General features: G+C 38.5%; 1 protein-coding gene across 3 annotated transcripts in view; it reads left to right on the top strand.

The window, feature by feature from the left end:
• ESCO1 (establishment of sister chromatid cohesion N-acetyltransferase 1) overlaps nt 1-19,961 on the top strand; it is a 74,211-nt gene that overhangs the window by 1,103 nt on the left and 53,147 nt on the right. The window contains exon 1 of one of the 3 annotated variants that reach the window (XM_045527994.1): nt 19,904-19,944. The exons of the other annotated variants lie outside the window; for them this stretch is intronic. The gene's annotated coding sequence lies outside the window, so the exon portion shown is untranslated. Of the gene's footprint in view, nt 1-19,903; nt 19,945-19,961 lie in introns of those variants that run through there. 3 annotated transcript variants of the gene reach the window in all.

Below are 19,961 nucleotides of genomic sequence, written 5' to 3'. Positions count from 1 at the left end.
CTTTCAGCAGGGAATAATTGCAGCACATAGTATCTAGTATTACAAAATGATATCTCAATAGCCTTTGCAGAGAACAAAAGCGCTACTTAGTGAAATAGGATGTGGGTGGATTTTTCCTCCCACCTGAACATTAATTTTTAAAAAACTGATTAAAACACGGATTTCAGTTGAGAACATCCAGATTCCAGTGAACTGTGCTATATTCACTCTCTCTTCTGATCAGGTCTTTAGGTTCGGGTTTACAGAGAGCACCAATACTCATGGAATTTTTTTTGAAAAACGAAAATTCTCACCACCTAGATATCAGTGGAATTATATATCAGAGTAGGATGAGAAGTGCTTTACAAGTGCTTAATTTGGAAGCTGCGAATTCAGGTCTAGAGCATGTGAGGAAATGAGGAAACTAGGCCTGTAATAGAGCCACTTTTCCCTTTTAGGCAGAATGCAGAATATGCCTCTTAGGTCAGATGTGTGACTTTGGAAGCACAGTTCTTGGAACGAAATTTGCCCTGGCTTATGAGCTTCTGCACCCACCTTAATCATTCCCGATTGAGGAAAATATGCTGTCATTTCACCTTGCTCAATCATTGTAAGAACAAGTAATTTTTTTTTTTTTTTTTGAGACAGTGTCGCTCTGTTGCCCTGGCTAGAGTGCCCTGGCGTCGAGCTCACAGCAACCTCAAATTCCTGGGCTTAAGCGATCCTTCTGCCTCAGCCTCCTGAGTAGCTGGGACTACAGGCGTGTTGCCACCATGCCCGGCTAATTTTTTTTTCTGTGTATATTTTTAGCTGTCCAGATCATTTCTTTCTATTTTTTTTTAGTAGAGACAGGGTCTCACTCTTGCTCAGGCTGGTCTCTAACTCCTGACCTTGAGTGATCCTCCCGCCTCGGCCTCCCAGAGTGCTAGGATTACAGGCATGAGCCACCTCGCCTGGCCCAAGTAATTTTTTAACATCTACGTCATACAAGGTTTTGTGCTGGCATTTAAATTGATAAATTATGTTTCACGGAGGAACTAAAAAAGAAACCTTATTAATGAATGCTATTAACTCCCTTAGCTGGATGGCCTTTTTTAGCTTGGTAATTCATTATAGTGCAGAGCCCATTGTATTTATTCTAATAATGATGGTGACCAATGTTGCATAATTCAAAACAATGGATTGTTTTTGTTATAGTTAAGTATTTTTTCATGACTTTTATTATCAGATTTATGTTCCACGTAGAATTCTTTGAATATTCTTTAATGAAAGTGGTAAGTTTAAATGATAGTTAGAAACCAACTACAGTAAAATAAAAACTGGATAAAAGTGAATAAGTAATTCACTTAAGAACTATGTTAATTCTTCTCAAACCCAAACTTTTGTATTTTTCTGTGCATCATTCAGTGAAAATTCTTTGGCTCTGTTTCTGCATAAGTTCTGTATTACAGCTTTCTTATACTACTGTAGTTATCTTTGGCAAATACAACATTCTGTTAACCCAGCCATCTTGTCTTTTTTCAGGGGGGGAGAATATCTTTTGCTTCATTGTATTATAATACTTTTGAAGAAAGGAAGATTTTTATATCTTATGCTCTCAGCTTCTTTTAAACATTTATGGCGCCGTATGTAAGATTTACAGAGATAAAAACTCAGAAAGTAAATAAAAAGGAATTAAGTATTACTTTAATGGTTCTCAAAGTTTTTGGTTTCAGGATCCCCTTACACTCTTAAAAATGATGTAGGATTCCAAGTAGCTTTTGTTTATATGGATTATATCTGTTGATAGCTACGGTATTAGAAATTAATTTAGGCTGGGCTGGTGGCTTACGCATTTGATCCCAGCACTTTGGAAGGCCAAGGTGGGAGGAGTGCTCGGGGCTAGGAGTTGGAGACCAGCCTGGGCAATATAGTGAGACTTCATCTCTACAAAAAATAGAAAACTTAGCCAGGCATGGTGACGTGCCTGTAGTCCCAGCTACTCTGGAGGCTGAGGAAGGAGGATGGCTTGAGTCTTGGAGTTTGAGGTCGCAGGAGCTACGGTGACACCACAGTGCTTTAGCCCAGGCAGCAGGGTGAGATGCTGTCTCCAAAAAAGAAAAATAAATTAATTTAATATACATTTATTAATTCGTTGGGATAACTAATAAAACAATTATAGCTTAATATAAATGACATTTTAATTTTTAAAAATTGTTTCAAAGACCAAGTTTCACTATGTTGCCCAGGCTGGCAATGTTCGTGCCTCAGGAAGGAAGTCACTCACCCAGGTTAATGTAAATAACATTTTTATGCAAACAACTACATTCCAAAACAAGATAATTAGTCAAAGAATAGCAACTGTATTACATTTTTGTAAGTCTTCTTAATATTTGGCCTAATAGAAGACAGCTGGGTTCTTCCATCAGCTTCTGTGTTCTGGTTGAAGTATATGAGTAAAATCTAGCTTTATGCCACCACACTGGGAGGAGTAGTTTAATAACTTTTTTTGATAATTGTGATAATTATGATAATTGTGATTCTGCAACAAAACTCAACAAGTGGTGATTTCTTAAAGGTTAGTTGCAATGTGGAATCTGAAACCATATCTATATACTTTTTGTACTTTGTTGCATTAAAATTCATTGGTCTGTTTTGTACTTTTCTTTGAGACAGAGTCTTGCTCTGTCTCCCTGGCTAGAGAGCAGTGGGGTCATCATAGCTCACTGCAACCTCAAACTCCTGGGCTCAAGTGCCCCTCCTGCCTCAGCCTCCTGAATAGCTGGAACTACAGGCATGCACTAGGGACACCTGGCTAATTTTTCTGTTTTTAGTAGAGACAGGGTCTCACTTGCTCAGGCAGGTCTCGGAACCCCTGAGCTCAAGCAATCCTCAAGTCTTGGCCTCCAGGAGTGCTAGGATTACAGGCCTGAGCCACCATTCCCAGCCTGTTTTGTACTTTTAATTGAACTTTTACCCTTGTAGGATTTTGACCTCTGGAATCCCTTGAAAGGACCTCTGGGATCCTGAGGGTCCCCATTACGACACTTGAGCACTGCTGGTTTACGGTAAATAATTGGATGTTTAGAATTAGTGAGGTTATTGAAACTGAAAGGGATAATGATACTATGGAAATGGAGTTGGCAACTAGTTAAGTGGAACCAGGAGTAGGTAAGCAAATATTTTCTGTTTATCCTCTCTTTTCACGAAAAAATTATATCAGTAATATTATTATAGCTAATAATAAGTATTTATGTCAGGAGTTGTTCTAAGGACTTTAGGAAAAGTTTCTGTTGTATCTTTAGAGATGGTTAAAAGGTATTATAATTTATTTTTTTCTTCTACAGATGATACAGTTTTTCTGACAGGTATTAGTTTTTATAACACAGATACAGTTCAATTTTAGAAGATATATACCAGCTAGATAATTTCTTTAAAAGCTATCTGAGGATAGGGAGTATGCCTATCCTCAACATCTGTCGCTGTATGTTTGAAATATACACTGTAGTTTTAGACTATTTTAGTCCATCAGAAAATTGAGTTATTAAATAAAATACTAGTAGTTTTTAAGAAGATAATTTTGTCAACATGGAAATTGGAAACTTATTGTTTTATTTTGTTAAACTAGTATTTGTTTTTTTTTTTTCCTTTTTGTAGCAAGAGATAGAATTGTTAAACTGGTATTTGAAAGTTTGTTGTTACCACAAGTTGCTAGGTGAAATATTTCTTCAAAAACAAAAATAGATGATAATTTTCAGAATACAAATTTAGACTTATATTTTTAAAAATCTAATGCATATTAAAATCTGTATCATTTCAGACTCACTTTTTGTCTTTTTTTCCAGATTCACTTTTTTGGTAATAGCTTCAATATAATCCACCTTTAAAATATATAACTTAGTGGTTTTTAGTTTATTCAGTTTTGCAGCCATGCCCAGTGTCTAATTTTAGGATGTTTTCATCACCCAAAAAGAAACTCTGTATGTACTTTCTGTCTTTATAGATTTGTCTATTCTGTTCATTTTGTATAAATGTAATCATAGCATATTTGGCCTTTAGTGACTGGCTTCTTTCACTTAGTATGATGTTTATAAGTTTCATGCTGTAGCATGTGTCAGTACTTCATTCCTTTTTATGGCTGAATATAATAGTCCATCATATGGATATAGTACATTTTGTTTATTCATCAGTTGATGGACATTTGTGTTGTGTCCATTGAATACGCTGTGAGCATTTGTGTATAAATTATTGTGTAGACATATCCAAATTCACTTTCGAGCTTTCCTCATATATTACATAGATATGAATAGTATATATATACATTCTGTTTTATATTTCACAACTAAATTATTCATTTTTGATGTGAAAGTTTCAAACAATGCAGAAGCATAAAATGTGGAGATATTCCTTCATTCTTTGTATACCTTTCATCTTTCTCCATCTTTTATCTTCCCAGTGTTTTAGTGTGTATTCTTTCAGTGTATTTTCTTTGTGTTGTGTACACCTACATGATGTGTTAGTTTATATCTGTCTTACAAAATTATATTTATGCAATTCATGTACCTGTTATTCTAATGACTGTCAAAATTGTATCTTTGCATTTTATTGTTTCTCTTTTGGGCATTTGAGCTGTTTGGATATTTTTGCTGCTGCTGTTGTCATTGCTGTCATTATATAAATTTTGGGGGGCTTTATTTTCTTGATATGGGTGGATGGTAGTGTAATAAGTTGTGGAGGAGGACATTAGCAGCATGAGTTGACTGACAGAGTTTAAGGTGCCTTTAAGACATCAGAATGGAGATGACCAGTAGGATGTTGGGCATCTGAGCAGCACTAGGGGTGGATATCAGTGTTGGGGATATTCATCTGTATGTTAATGGGTTTAGATAGTAATTGAAAATATGGGTATAGATGAAATGGTCTGGTGAGTTTTATGAGGAGAGGATAAAACCTTGGGAAATGCTAATTTATAAGACACAGGTAGATGAAGGGAGTTTAAAAATTATATTAAAGAAATTACACCAGACACATTGGCACACTCCTGTAATCCTAGCACTCTGGAAAGCCGAGGTGGGAGGAATGCTTGAGGTCAGGAGTTTGAAACTAGCCTGAGCAGGAGTGAGACCCCCTCTCTACAAAAAAATAGAAAAAAAATTAGCCTAGTGCATTGATGTGCACCTGTAGTCCCAGCTACTTGGGAGGCTGAGGCAGGAGGAGCACTTGAGCCCAGGAGTTTGAGGTTGCAGTGAGCTATGATGATAACACCGCACTCTACCTGGGGTGACAGAGCAAGAGTCTGTCTCAAAAAAAAGAAAAAAAAAAAGAAATGGCCTATGTCTAGCTTTTTTAGGGTTTTAATTAATAATGTTGAGTTTTACTGGATATCTATGATCAGTGTACTGAGAATGTTATATGAATTTTGATTTATTTTTCCTACCAGTATATTATTTTTTACAGTGATATTTCTGCTTCTCAGTATAAACTCCTCAGGATAAAATCTTACTAATTTGGGGCTTATAGTTTTCTTTTTAGTTTTGTTCTTATTAAGTTCCAGATTCCCAACCATAATTGCCGCATAATGTGAGTTGATGAGCACACCATCAACTTATGTTTTGGAGCCATTTGTGTAACAGATTTATTCTTTGAATGTTTGGAAAAATTTATTATGGGTAGTACCTTGTGTTATTTTGGGGCGTGTGTGAGTTTGAGTGTGTTTTCTGTTGCATTTTCTGTTAATGTTCTCTTGTTGCCTTAGTTGAGACATTTTATATGTTTTTAATTAGTAGTGATTAGTTTAAACTTTATGTTCCTTAAAATGATTTCCAATCTCTATCAGGTATTTTAGATGTGAGAAATACTTGGATTACCTTAAATACTGAAAGTTCATCTGAAGGATACATAGAAAAATAAGGAAGAGTATTTACAGAGCTAGATCTTGTAGTAGAAAAGAACATGAATCACTGAACACTAGGCTTTGCTGAAAAATAACACACTGGGCCTCACAGAAACCTGAACGTAGTTCAGGACTCAGAAGGTTAGTGAGAATAGTACAGCTCTAGCAATTGTCCTACCTTGTCTTAATTCCTCTAGCAGCAGGTATCCTGTAATTCCTAATCTAATTGTCTGCCATTACAGCAGTAGGTCTCAACTCGGGGTGAGTTTTGCCTGTCTGGGAACATTTTGAAGTGTCTGGTGATATTTTGATTGTCAGGACTAGGGGAATGGGTGCTACTGGCATCTGGTGGATAGGGACCAATGGTGCTGCTGCTAAACATGCACAAGACAGCCCCCCACAACAAAGACTTTATCTGGCTCAAAATGTTAATAGTGGTGAGGTTGGAAAACCCTGCATTATAGTGGCTAGATGGTGGCAGCTCTTAGGTCAGGAACCCACCCTTTATCTAGTCAGCTATGGTGAGCATAGCAGGGTCAGGAGGTTCAGAATATAACTATTTTTGAATTGCCTAAGGCTTTTTAAAGCAAGTGCCTGTGGGCATGGTAAGTTTTTCAGATAAAGGAGTTATAAACTAGACAAACCACCACCAGACTCAGACTCTCCTGTCCCTTTGACATAGCAAAAAGGTTGTATAGTTTAAATAGAATAAGAATTGGTAGGTTATTCGCATTAAGGATGTTAAGGATTTGTGGTTCTCCCTGTGAACTTTGTAGCTGATGATGGTAGTAACTATTTTGTTGGAGAAGAACACTGTGAAGAATTTCTGGTGGTCAGTAGGATTACAACAATGAAGAAAGTGTGAAAGCAGAATGGCGTAAGCCTTAAAAGAAAAGTGGAAAATGGCTGTGCAAAATGGCTGTGCTGGAAAAACTGTAGGCCCCTCGATGTGAAATAGCCTGCTTAGGAGAGGTATTAGTTTCCTGTGTCTGCTGTAACAAATTATCAGAAACTTACTGGCTTAAAACAGAGGAAATTTATTCTCTCACAGTTCTGGAGGCCAGAAGTCTGAAATCAAGGTGTCAGCATGGCCACACTGTTAACAAAGGCTCTACAGGAGTATTTGCTCCTTGCCTCTTCCATCTTCTGGTGGCTGCTCTGGCATTCCTGGGCCTGTGACCGCATTACTCTAACCTCCGCATCGGTTTTCACATTATTTTCTCTTTTCTGTGTCTGTTTCCTTCTGTGTCACTCTCTCCCAGTGATATTTGTTATTGGATTTAGGATACACCTTGATAATCCAGGGTGATCTCATCTCAAGATCCTTAATTATGTCTGCAAAGACCTTTTCCCTGCAAATAAGATCACATTACAGGGTTATGACATAGATGGATTTTTTTTTGGGGGGGGGGGCACCATTCAGCACACTACTGGAGAGCTTTAGAGAAAGGGGGTAATTTGGAAAGACACAATTTTCAGTTAAGACTGGAAAGTAGAATTTGTATTCTGTGAAGGGAAGGAAGGTAGGAAGCTTATTTGCATAGGAAAAGGGTTCATGTGGACCCTGTGGAAAAGGTTGAGAGGGAGATGGGCAGTGGAAGGAGAGTTAGGAGAAAAGTAATGAGGGAAAAGGTAACTAATGGGGGAATTTGCATTTGTTGGGAATGGATCTGGGCAAATTGAAGGCCTTAAGTATGGAGAGGTTTGATGCTCTTGGTAGACCTTGTAGTCTTTGCTTTGTGCCATGTTGAAGCTAAGTATTGCTGAGAAGTTATGTTATTCTGTTGTCTCAGAAGAGAAATTTTCCCGCCCGTTTAGATGGCTTTCTGAATTTGCACCAGTGTTTTATGGAACTGAAGAGGCTTTTGTAGTGGCTTGAGGAAAAACTCCTTCAGTAAATTATGTTGAGATTGAGAGGTATACTGAGCTGGATTCTGCAATAAATTTTCTGATGAAATTAACTGCACCTCGAGATGGCTAGAAGATTCCAGTGATTGAAACATCAAGAGGAGGTTGGGTAAAATAGTCCTGTGGTTGTGTAAGAAAAAGACTGCTTAATTTAAAGAAGCGATTTGGAGGGGAAGAGTAGTTACTTTGAGGTGATAGGGTAATTGTTTTTATTTGACTTGTTGGTGTCATCTATTAATGAAATTCCTAAAATTGAATCATCTCTGTATTCTATTTATTCTACTTGGTAGTGGTAGATCATTTGGCTGTGCTGATGTTCTGTTAAAAATGTTTTTGCTAATTTTACTTTAGGCTTTTTATATCTGCTTTTGTATAAGACTAGGGGTGTGTGTTTGTGTATGTGCCAATTTTGGTATTAAAAGTAATTTTATGTTATTTTGGATAATTTGTCTTTTGCTGCATTCTAGAATGAAAAATTACCAGTTCTTTAAAAGTAGTAGCTGCTTCCTCTGCCTGGAACACTTAATGAATCTCAAGTTGTAATGTGCTTAATGTATTCAAGAAAGATCAAGGGGGCCCAGCATGACATTGGAGCAAGGGAATGATTAGAAAGTACTGTAGTTAAATAAGTTGACATTAAACCTTTGCTTTTTTACTCTTACCTGAGAAGTCACTGGAGGGAGGGTTTTGAGCAGAGACATAAACAGAGCCTTAAAATTTAGAAGTATTGTCTTGGAGGCCAGGCATGGAGTCCCACGCCTATAATCCTAGCACTTTGGGAGGCCAAGGTAGGACTGTTTGAGGTCAGGAGTTCAAGACTGGCCTGAGCAACATAATGAGACCCTGTCTCTACAAAAGTAAAAAAAATTAGCTGAGTGTGGTGACATATGCCTATAGTCCCAGCTACTGGAGAGGGTGTAGCAGGAGGATTGCTTGAGCCTAGGAATTTGAGGTTGCAGTATGCTATGATGACACCACTGCACTCTAGCCTGGGTGACAGAGCAAGACCTTGTCTGGGGGGAAAAAAAAAAAGGTATTGTCTTGGCTGCTGTGTTGAGAAGAAACTGAAGTAGGGACCAGGGCTGAAAGGCAAGGTTATGATTTAGGAAGCTATTGTAAAAATTCAAGTGAGAGATGATGGTGGCTTGGACCAGGATGGTAGTGGTAGAGATGTTGGTGGTCAGATTCTGGATATATTTTGAAGATAAAACTTGTCAAATGGGTGGGTTGATTTGGGTTATAAAGTTCAAGAGAAGAGTCAGGGAAAAAAAGAAGAAGAAGAAGAAGGGTCAGGGGTGATTCCAGCAACAGGGATGGCTGTTTTATTGATCTGTAGGGTGTCTCAACAATTTTTAAGGATGAATTGTAGTTTGCTGAGATGGGGAAAATCTTTTGGAAGCATTAGGTTTAGGAGGAAACATTAGGAATTTACATATGGGCATGTTAAAGTTTGAGGTGCTTATTAGCACCTGCATATCTCTTCCTGCATAGTATTCCTAAGAGTTTAAATTTTTCTTTATTATAAATTATATTCCTTTGCATTTCTAGATTATTTTATCTGTTCTCATTTTCTTTGACTTATTGAATCAGTGGGGTAATTATTTTCAGAACTTACATTTTGATAAGATTTTAAAATATACCATATGTGCACTCTAAGTTTTTAAAAAGTGGTTAATATATATGCCAATAAAGCAGACTTGATGAATGCTGGGACAGATTGACACAAATGCAGTAAAAATGGAGAACTTTCTCAAAATTTTCAAAGTAATACATATGCATTGTTATTAAAGTCAAATTGAACTAAAAGCTTTTCAGTGACAAATATTCCACTCCTCACCTTTCCTTGTCCCACAGTACCTTTCTCCAGAGCATTCACTTTCACTTTTCTAGCTGTTTCCCTTAGTATCTAGATTCATATTTTTGGTAGTGTGCAATAACTGCTAAGTATTTTGACTTGTCAATTTCAGATGTTACTGACTTTCTGCCTTGGTAGTTGAGAATTTAGCTTTCCTACTCCCTTCCTCATATCCTCTTAACAGAACTTTATTTCAATTAGTGGTTAAAGCAGTAATGGGTGTTATAACTATTAAATACTATTTACTGCTGAGCTAAGTATTCTTCTTAAACTATATCCCTCCTTTTTTCTTTGAGTTATTTTCCTCACTGGTTTTTTTTTTTTTTTTTTTTTTTTTTTAATTTTTTTTGTCCCTAGGTAGCATAGGCTCATGACTGCAGCTAACTTCACTTTTGGCCCCAGGTCCGATCTCCCAAAGGGTTTCTCAGCAGTCACTTCATAGAGTCTGCTGCAGAGACCTCTTCCTTCAGGAGGCGTTATCATCACCTCAACCCTTGACTTCTGTCACCTGGACTTCAGTCTCTGTCCAGTGGCCTCAAAGCATAGCCACAAGTTTGAAGGTGCCCTGAGGCTTGGCAGGAACCAGGTGGACAAAAGTCTTGTAGAGCACAACACCCTTGGGTATCCTGGTAACCAGATCCACAGCTTCCGAGTTGCTGGGATTGGGCACATAGGCCTCCTTAGTGTAGTGGACTATCCCCTTTTCCACGGCATACCAGCACTTCCTCTTCCCTGGCCCCACATGGGCACCTGGGTGCCAGCGGAACTGGCACTGAGTCCCAAGGGTGTTGCCAGCATGAACATAGTGACCTTCCATTTTCTTAATACCATAGTGTCTCCTTGATGACTTTGTGCCGAGGTTTTTAGAGCTGCTGCCTGTGTTCTTGGATGCATATCTGATGGCAAGAGCTGTAGCTGGAGAAGGACACAGTAGGGCCACTGGCCATGTCCTCGGCGCCAGCACCGCCAACATGTTGTTTGCCTTATACTCGCTTTTGGCCTCCGAAAATCTGCCTCACTTTTCATTTGCCTAATTTTTCAAGATGCTAGGCCAGTATTTTCCCTCAGATGTCACATGCCTGGTGGTAATACTTCTCATACTCAAACATCAAAAATATATTATGAATATATTCAAACATCAGGTCCAGTCACTTCCCTATCCCACCTTCATTAGCCTCAAGGTTCCTTTTGGGATCCTTGACCTATTTCATTGTGGACTGGTTGTTCTTTTGGCCTATTCTCCAAAGTGTTGGTACAATTAGTACTCCCACCAGCGTCACCTGAAACTTAACATCTGGTATTCTCCAACTTTTTAAATTTTAGGTAAAATTAAAATTTAGGTGGATGTCCATTGCCCTTTTGGATTTTTCTTTTTCTTTTTTTCTTTTCTCTCTTTCTTTTTTTCTTTTCTCCCTTCCTTCCTTCCTTCCTTCCTTCCTTCCTTCCTTCCTTCCTTTCTTCCTTTCTTTCCTCCCTCCCTCCCTTCCCCCCTCTTTCTTTCTTTCTCTTGTTCAAATTTCTTGCTCATTTTTCTCTTCAGTTGGCTGTTTTATTGATTTGTTGGATGCATACATATATAGTATAATCTGTGCATACTAATCCTTTGTAAGTTGTGTTTCACCTTTCACATTTTATGTCTATAGTCAATCTATTTGGTATTGACTTTAGTATATGGTATGAGCTAGGGATCCAATTTCACTTTTTCCCCCATGTGATATCCAGTTATCCCAGCAATATATTTTTTTTAAGAAGTCTGTTTTCCTGGCTACAGTACTATATATCATAAACCAAATGATCATATGTATGTGGTCTGATTCTGGTCTCTCTATTTTGTGTCACTGGTCTGTTTCATTGGTCTATATGTCTATTCCTTAAACCAATACCACACATTATTGTGCTTTTAAGCTTTTAAGTCTTGATGTCTTGTTTTTTTTAAACCCCTCCTAGAATAGGCAAAGCTGGGGGAGGGAAGAAGGGGGCCATATAAGGCTTGATCGTATCTTAATAGCTGTTGGTCTAGGCACTGAGAACATGTCTCCAGGCTTCATCGTGAATACCTATCCAGATACCAGAATTTAGAGGCTCAGAACTAACCACATAAGTCTGTCATTGAGAATGGAACAAGTAAAAAAAAAAAAAAAATATATATATATTATAAATACATGCCCGAGCCCTTTACATACAGAAAGCCTCATGTGTTTCCCATAAGTGGAAGACAACAGGAAATCAAAGGCTTGAAAAGCAGGAAGACAGGTTTTGAGAGAGACAGAGAGGGGTAAAGGCTTGACTAGTTAGCAAAAGGTGGTTTTGCTATGCAAATAAAGCCTTATGGGTTACAGTCTGTTTCTTCTCAGACCTTTAAAGGTGGAAAGTCTTAATTTTTTATTCATAAAAGACAGTTTTGCTGCAGTCATTTTAAAATATGTTAAAAAAATACACCTTGGGGCAGAACACTTTAATCTCTTTAGTCTGTTTTAAACTAAAAGATTTACATGCTAAAAGCCAAACTGATAGTTTAAGAAATTTGGGTTAGAGGTTTTTAGAGATAGACAAAAGAGAAAAAAAATATGGGATAATAAGCAAAAAAAAAAAAACAATTTAAAAAAGCCCATAAAATTTAAACATATCGTCCTATACCTTCTTTAGTCAGATTTTTTCGTTCTGTGAATAAATCAGTTTAATTAGACAGCTAGGTCCCACTCCAGGAGCTAGTACTGTAGCAGAGCTTTTCTAACAGAAGAAAAAAAACCAGAAATCAGCATTGTTACTGAAAGTTCAGCACTTGTTCCCCAGGCCACATCAGAAGAACAAGGACAAGTGGAAAGAGAAGTTTATTAATTTGCTGGCAAAGGAGAAGGTTGGCAGACTCCTGTCTCAAAATACCAGCACCCTTAAGTCTTGATATTTTGTAGGACAAATCCACTTACATTGTGGGTTTGTTTTTTTTTTTTTTGAGATAGGGTCTTGCTACATTGGCCAGGCTGGAATGTATTCACAGGCACAATATAGCACACTACAGCCTTGAACTTCTGGGCTCTCCTGCCTGAGCCTCCTGAATAGCTGAGATTGCTGACACATGCCACTGGCCCTGATGTCACCGTGTCATTTTTTAAGTGTGATTTCTGATGGTTTATATGGGAAAGATTTTCTTAATTTCCAAACATCTGGACATTTCCACTTAAGAGTTTTGGGGTTATTCAGTTTTAGTATAATTGCATTGTAATCAGAGAACGTATTTCATGATATCATTCCTTGAATGTTTGTAGAGACTTGCTTTAGGCCCTATATTTGGGGGCATTTTTGAAATGTTCTATATGTGCTTTAAAAGAGTGTGTTTTGGGCCGGGCACGGTGGCTCACGCCTGTAATCCTAGCACTCTGGGAGGCCGAGGCGGGTGGATCGCTCGAGGTCAGGAGTTCGAGACCAGCCTGAGCAAGAGTGAGACCCCGTCTCTACCAAAAATAGAAAGAAATGATTTGGACAGCTAAAAATCTATATAGAAAAAATTAGCCGGGCATGGTGGCTCATGCCTGTAGTCCCAGCTACTCGGGAGGCTGAGGCAGTAGGATCGCTTAAGCCCAGGAATTTGAGGTTGCTGTGAGCTAGGCTGATGCCACGGCACTCACTCTAGCCTGGGCGACAAAGCGAGACTCTGTCTCAAAAAAAAAAAAAAAAAGAGTGTGTTTTGCAATTGGTGGGGTGTGTATGTGTGTGTACAAATTTATAACTCCATTAGGTCAAGTTTAAAATTAATTATGTTGTATATATTTACTGTGTTTGTATCAGTTGCTTAGAGGGGTTTGTCCAAAGTTCCTAATTACGATTTTGGATTTGTATATTTTTTTCTTGTATTTCTGTCAGGGGATTATGTATGTCAGTTAGGGAATGATGTATTTTTAGATGTGTGCAATTTGAAGTTATATCTTCCTGTTGATTGAACCTTTTACCATTATGATATGACCCTCTTAATCTCTAATATTGCTTTTTGTCTTAAATTTCTTGTTTTATTATTAATGTAGCTAAACCAGCTGTCTTTTGGTTAGTGTTTGTATATTTGGTTGTTATTGGTTAGTGTTTTTATATATTTCTTTCTAGTCCCTTTACACCTTTTTGTAGCCTTTTCTAAGTATGTTTCAGTGTCCTGCTTTCCTACGGGCTTTAACCCATGGACATATAATTTATGATATATTTGGGGTTAAATCTGTCTTATTTTTTGTTCATTTTGTACTGTCCTGTGTTCATTTTTCTCTTTGGATTGTTTTGTGTGAAACATCATATCATTGGGGAATGCTACCATTCAGTCATGCTTTCATCTGCAACTTAAAGCATTATTTATCACCTTCGCCCTTCATGCATAGTGGAGGAAGAGGGGAGAAAAGAAACAATTCACATAAAACAACTGCTAGCTATGGTTCTCTCTTATGCTGATGGTCATGAAGCTAAATTAATAGTAATGGTTACCTTCTTTATCTGGCTATTTCATGTTAGTTTATGCCAGCACTGGGCTGGATGAGTTACTGTTTTTAACTTGGTGATTATTCATTCTGTGGGATCTGAGTGTCCGGTGGTCTTGTATTTGTTGTCCATTGACCAAGGTACTGGACAATGGAGTTATAAGAGGTGCTCCAGTGAATCCTCTGAGCCCCAGACACAGTCCTTGCTCTCATTGTGTATCAGGAGCCTGGGAATCTATCACCTTCACTGTCTTTTGGCACAGTGTACCTTGAGAGAACAGGGCAAAGTCTCAGTATCCAGTTGTCAGAGCCATAATGGTGTTTGTAAACCTGCCCAGGAATATGAGTTAAGGTATGACTGAACAGAGCAAATATAGTACTATAGATTCCGTCTAACAATCCACTTTCCCTAACCTTTTGAACTCCTTCTTCAGATACCTGGGAAGTATGGGCATTTCAACTTCATTGACTAGGCCACTGTTTAGGCTTCAGTTAGTCAACCTAGCAGACTATTTAATACAGCTCCCTCATGCTCTAGAGCAGGAGTTGGTAAACTTTGTCCTTTGGGCCAAATTTGGCCAATCTCCCCTCCCCCATTCCCACTGCCTCCGTTCCTTGAGCTAAAAATGGTTTTTATATGTGTGTGTGTGTGTGTGTGTGTGTGTGTGTGCGCGCGCGTGTGTGTATGTTTTTTTTTTTTTTCTTTGAAACAGGTTCTTGCTCTGTCACCCAGGCTGGAGTACAGTGGCAGGATCACAGCTCACTGTAACCTCGAACGCCTAGGCTCAAGTGATCCACCTTCCTCAGCCTCCCAAGTAGCTAGGACTATAGGTGCATGTCACCATGCCCAGCTAAGTTTAAAAATATTTTGTAGAGACAGAGTCTCACTATGTTGCGCAGGCTGATCTTGAGTTCCTGGCTTCAAGCGATCCTTCTGCCTCAGCCTCCCAAAGTGTTGGGATTATAGGTGTGAACCACCACCCCTGGCCAGTTTTTATATTTTTTAAGTGTTGTAAAAAACAAATAGGAAAAAAGAACACGTGAGAGGCTGTATTTGGCCCACAAATCCTAAGATATTTACTATCTGGCCCTTCATAGCAAGTGAATACCAGGTGAGTCCATTTATGACAATACATTTGGTCTGATCAAATGTTGTATTCCACCTCCCTTGTTCTGCTACCTTCAGAACCTGCTCTTTTCCCCCATACTCCTGCCTATGATTAGTACAGAGGCTGTTTCTTCCTAGAACTGGTTTCTTATTTCTCTGGACTGTGTTGGGATCTATTAACAATTCTCATATACCTGAGGAGAACTGGTATTTTGTTTTGAGGCACCTGCCCCATTTGTACAACTAAAAGGCTTTTTCCACAGCAGAAAGCTGGTTGGGTGTGGGGTTTATTTCCAGGCCAGGAAGATTCAGGGGTTTTGGGAATTCAGAATTCTTAGCTTCCTCTGTGTCTGCCCAAATGTCTTGCACCTTTGTCTTCAGTTCCCACTTACTTACACACCTTGTCACAAAAAAACAGGAGCCCACCTGTAGAAGCCAGCAGGGTGGGAACCTGCTGAATAAATATTCTTATCCCACTGTGCTCCCAGCCTCTGATCTTCTGCCACTGCCTCCAGTTGCCCAGATGGAATCCATCCACAAGCCAGAGTGCATGCACTTTGTAGGTTGGCAGGGTGAAGTGTGGGTAATGGATCTCTGAGAGTGTGTATCCATTGTAGAAAATTTAAGAGAGAAAAGAAGTATGGAAAAGGAAATAATTATCTGGAGCAGTCATGTTTCTTTTATTTCCTATAATAAATCCATTTCATATTCAGTCTTTTCCTCTGAATTCCATGGTGGTTATATCTTTTCTAGAAGATACAGACCTAAACTAATGCTAACTTTCTTTGTTTTAGTTCTCTGGGATCAGCACTAGCATTGCTTGTCCAGTAAATATATAACACAAGCCACAAATGTGAGCCATATATGTAACTTAAAATTTTTTAGTAGCCACACTAAGAAATAAAAAGGAACAACTGATATTAATTTTAGTGTCATTTAACTGAAGAAAAATATGTCATCATGTAATCAATATACAAATTGTTAAAGAGATAGTTTACATTCTTTTTTTCGTGGTTTTAGAAATCTGGTGTGTGTTTTATGCTCACAGTGTATCTCAGTTTGGACTAGCCACATTTCAAGTGCTCACTACGTACATGTGGTTAATGGATATCACATTGGACAGTACAGCTCTAAATCCGCTCTTTCTCAAACTCTGCAGAATAGCCTTAGGGGCCTCTGCTCCAGTGGGCAGATGTTGACTCGGGTATGTGAGTTTGGTGGGGAGTATATTTAAGCAAGTGGTGCTCCAGGTGTTCTTCTATACCTTAGCCAAAGTTACAACAGCAGCTCATCCTCCTCTCTCCTCTCCTTCTGCTCCCTTTCATTTCTCCTTCTTTTTCACATGATATTATATTTTTAAATTTTGCATAAGCTTCCAAGGCTAAAATGTTTATAAAATTACCATCTCTACTTTAGATGAAGCAAGGAAGCATGTCCATATCTGGGCTCAGAGTTGAGCTCACTTTACAGATTTTGGGGTGAGCATTCCTGAGGCATTTTTGGGGTTTTCAGAATTCTAATGCCAGGAGATAATAGGTGCTCGCCAACTCTAAGATACCATAGTTCTATATGTAGTCATGTCTGTCATTTGTCAGTTGGCAAATACTGTTTGATAACTGGGGTACAAAGATAATTTGAAATTTATAGTGGAGAATATTTGTTATTTAAACAGATACTTCCTATATAACTGCTAAGTCCTATATTAGGGGGGCATTATTTGTACAATTAATAAAGTGTTATTGAGAGCACAAAAAGAAGGCACTATTAACTCTCACTGGAGGAATTTGGTATGACTTTTCTGAGGAGATAACATTTACATATCTGGTTTGATTTATTTATTTGAGATGGGATCTTGCTCTGTTGCCCAGGTTTGAGTGCAGTGATGTAATCATAGCTTGCTGCAGTCTCCATCTCCTGGGCTCAAGTGATTCGCCTGCCTCAGCCTCCTCCTGAGTAGCTGGGCCTACAGGCACAAGCCACTACAGCCTGCTAACTTTTAAAAATTTTTTGTAGAGACAGGGTCTCGCTTTGTTGCCTGGGCTGACCTCAGACTCTTGGCATAAAGGGATCCTCCCTCTTCAGCCTCCTAAAGTGCTGGGATTACAGGCATGAGCCACTGTGCCCAGCCTCTGGTGTGATTTAAAAAAAAAAAAGAAACAACCATATTTAGTGTGAAAATGCTTGTACTTGCTAGATGTTGTTTCTCGCATTTTGTGAGGAGAAAAACTTGTTATTTATTAGTAATTTATATTTAAAAACCATGAGTGCCTTACCAAATTTAATGCTTGTAACTTCTGAAAAAGAGATCTCTCTAACCCTGCAAGACTTATACAAATTGTTTTTGCAAAATTATTTTTTGAGATGTATTTTGTATTTCATGCACAGATTAACACTGTATAGTCTGATGATCTTTGGCATGTATAAAGATCATGGAACTACCGCTCCAATCAAGGACATTTCTGTCACCCCCAAAAGTCCCTCAAAACCTATTCAAGTCTGTTCTTAACCCCATTCCAGGCAATCACTGTTGTGTTTTCTTTTGCTATAGATTAGTTTTGCCTGTTCCAGGACTACATGTAAATGGAATTATACAGTATGTACTATTTTGTGTGTGAATTCTTTCACCTAATAGTTTTGAATTTCTTTGATATTATTGCATAAACAACATGTTTATAGGTTTTTTTCCCCCGGGTAGTATTTCATTGCATGAAAAGACTACATTTTGGTTTTGTGAGTTGCATCCATGTTTTGACTATTATGTTTAAAACTAACAGACATTTTTGTACACATCTTTTTGTGGTCATGCTTTTATTTTCTTGGGTAAATAATTAAGAGTGAAATTTCTGGGCCACAGGTTAGGTGTATGTTTAACTTTTAAGAAACTGCCAAACTTTCAAAGTGTTTGTTTAATTTCATCCCACCAGCAATGTTATATGAGTTCCATTTTCCACTTCCTCATTAAATACTGAATATTGTCGTCTTTTAAGTGTAACCATTTTGGTTGGTTTATAGTGGTATCTTGTGTTTTTGATTTGTATTTTTATGATGACTAATGATGTTGAGCACTTTCTTGGGTCTTTATTGGCCATTTGTAAGTTAACTTTTCTGAAGCGTGTGTTCAAGTCTTTTGCCCATTTTAAAATTTGATTGTTTATCTAAATGTGTTTATTTTGGGGGCTGGGTATGGTGGCTCACACCTATGATCCAGCATTTTGGGAGGCAGAGGCAGGATGATCATTTGAGGCCAGGAGTTGGAGACCAGCCTGGGCAACATAGTGAGACCACATCTCTACAAAAAAAAGATAGAAAAATTAGCCAGGTGATGTGGCCTGTTCCTGTAGTCCAGCTACTCGGGAAGCTGAGACAGGAGGCTCACTTGAGCCCAGGAGTTTCTAGGCTGCAGTGAGCCTGGGCAACAAAGTGAGACCCTGTCTCAAAAAAAATAAAAAGTGTCTATTTTTGGACTCTATTTCTATTCCATTGATTTGTCAATCCTTTCTCAAATATTACACTGTTTTAATTATTATAGCTTCCAATTTTGTCATTCTATTTCAAAATTGATTTTTTATCAGGTCTTTTACATTTCTATATAAATTTTAGACTCATGTTTTTTATTTCTTCCACAAAGTCTGCTGGAATTTTGATTGGAAATATATTAAATATATAGGTCAAGGGGAGCCATATAGTTTGGGGGGGTGGATATTTTAAGAATATTGAGTGTCCCAACATGGTATATCTCTCCATTCATTTAGAATGTGTTTAATTTCTCATAATAACGTTTTTATAGTTTTTGGTGTAGAGATATTGTGCATGTTAAGTATTTAATGTTTTTTTTTTTGAGGCAGAGTTCCTCTCGCTCTGTTGCCTGGGCTAGAGTGCCGTGGCGTTCTCCTAGCTCACAGCAACCTCAGACTCCTGGGCTCGAGCAATCCTACTGCCTCAGCCTCCCGAGTAGCTGGGACTACAGGCATGCGCCACCATGCCCGGCTAATTTTTTCTATATATTTTTAGTTGGCCAGATAATTTCTTTCTTTCTTTCTTTTTTTTTTTTTTTGTGAGACAGAGTCTCACTCTCTTGCCTGGGCTAGAGTGAGTGCCATGGCATCATCCTAGCTCACAGCAACCTCAGACTTCCAGACTCAAGCAATCTTCCTGCCTCAGCCTCCTGAGTAGCTGGGACTACAGGCATGCGCCACCATGCCCGGCTAATTTTTTCTATATATATATTTTTTTTTTAGTTGTCCATATAATTTCTTTCTATTTTTAGTAGAGACAGGGTCTCGCTTTTGCTCAGGCTGGTCTCAAAGTCCTGAGCTCAAACAGTCCACCCGCCTCGGCCTCCCAGAGTGCTAGGATTACAGGCATGAGCCACTGCGCCCGGCCAATTTCTTTCTATTTTTAGTAGAGATAGGGTCTCGCTCTTGCTCAGGCTGGTCTTGAACTCCTGAGCTCAAACGATCCACCCACCTTGGCCTCCCAAGTGCTAAGATTACAGGCGTGAGCCACCACGCCCAGCCAGTATTTAATGTTTTTGTTGCTCTTATAAGTTGTTATTTTTTAAAATTTTGATTTCCAATTTTTCTTGCTATTATAGGTTATAGAAATTCATTTGATATATGTATCTTTTTTTTTTTTTTTTTTTTGAGACTGAGTCTCACTCTGTTGCCCAGGCTAGAGTGCCGTGGCGTCAGCTTAGCTCACAGCAACCTCAAACTCCCGGGCTCAAGCAATCCTTCTGCTTCAGCCTCCCAACTAGCTGGGACTGCAGGTATGTGCCACCATGCC

This window comes from Lemur catta, chromosome 16 (assembly GCF_020740605.2).
Source record: "Lemur catta isolate mLemCat1 chromosome 16, mLemCat1.pri, whole genome shotgun sequence".
NCBI classification, from domain to species: Eukaryota; Metazoa; Chordata; class Mammalia; order Primates; family Lemuridae; genus Lemur; species Lemur catta.
This window is presented reverse-complemented; position numbering and strand designations above follow the sequence as displayed.